The sequence below is a fragment of the Mizuhopecten yessoensis genome, unplaced genomic scaffold (assembly GCF_002113885.1).
Source record: "Mizuhopecten yessoensis strain PY_sf001 unplaced genomic scaffold, ASM211388v2 scaffold10569, whole genome shotgun sequence".
NCBI lineage: Eukaryota > Metazoa > Mollusca > Bivalvia > Pectinida > Pectinidae > Mizuhopecten > Mizuhopecten yessoensis.
In genome coordinates, this window is record NW_018408612.1 from 51,591 (window position 1) to 52,140 (window position 550).

The window sequence follows — 550 nt, forward strand, 5'->3', positions numbered from 1 at the left end:
AACTAAGTACAGTGATGTAGATGAGGGGAACTAAGTACAGTGGTGTAGTGGAGGGGAACTAAGTACAGTGATAAAGTGGAGGGGAACTAAGTACAGTGATGTAGAGGAAGGGAACTAAGTACAGTGATGTAGAGGAGGGGAACTAAGTACAGTGGTGTAGAGGAGGGGAACTAAGTACAGTGATTTAGAGGAGGGGAACTAAGTACAGGGAGGTAGAGGAGGGGAACTGTAGATGAGGGGAACTAAGTACAGTGGTGTAGGGGAGGGGAACTAAGTACAGTGATAAAGTGGAGGGGACCTAAGTACAGTGATGTAGAGGAAGGGAACTTAGTACAGTGATGTAGAGGAGGGGAACTAAGTACAGAGATGTAGAGGAGGGGAACTAAGTACAGTGGTGTAGAGGAGGGGAACTAAGTAGAGTGATGTAGATGAGGGGAACTAAGTACAGTGATGTAGATGAGGGGAACTAAGTACGGTGGTGTAGTGGAGGGGAACTAAGTACAGCGGTGTAGAGGAGGGGAACTAAGTACAGTGATGTAGATGAGGGGAA

The 550-nt window shown here is 46.9% G+C and overlaps 1 protein-coding gene across 2 annotated transcripts in view; it reads left to right on the plus strand.

The window, feature by feature from the left end:
• Positions 1–550, plus strand: part of LOC110461125 (endonuclease 8-like 3) — a 31,186-nt gene that overhangs the window by 17,600 nt on the left and 13,036 nt on the right. The gene's annotated exons all lie outside the window — the stretch shown is intronic.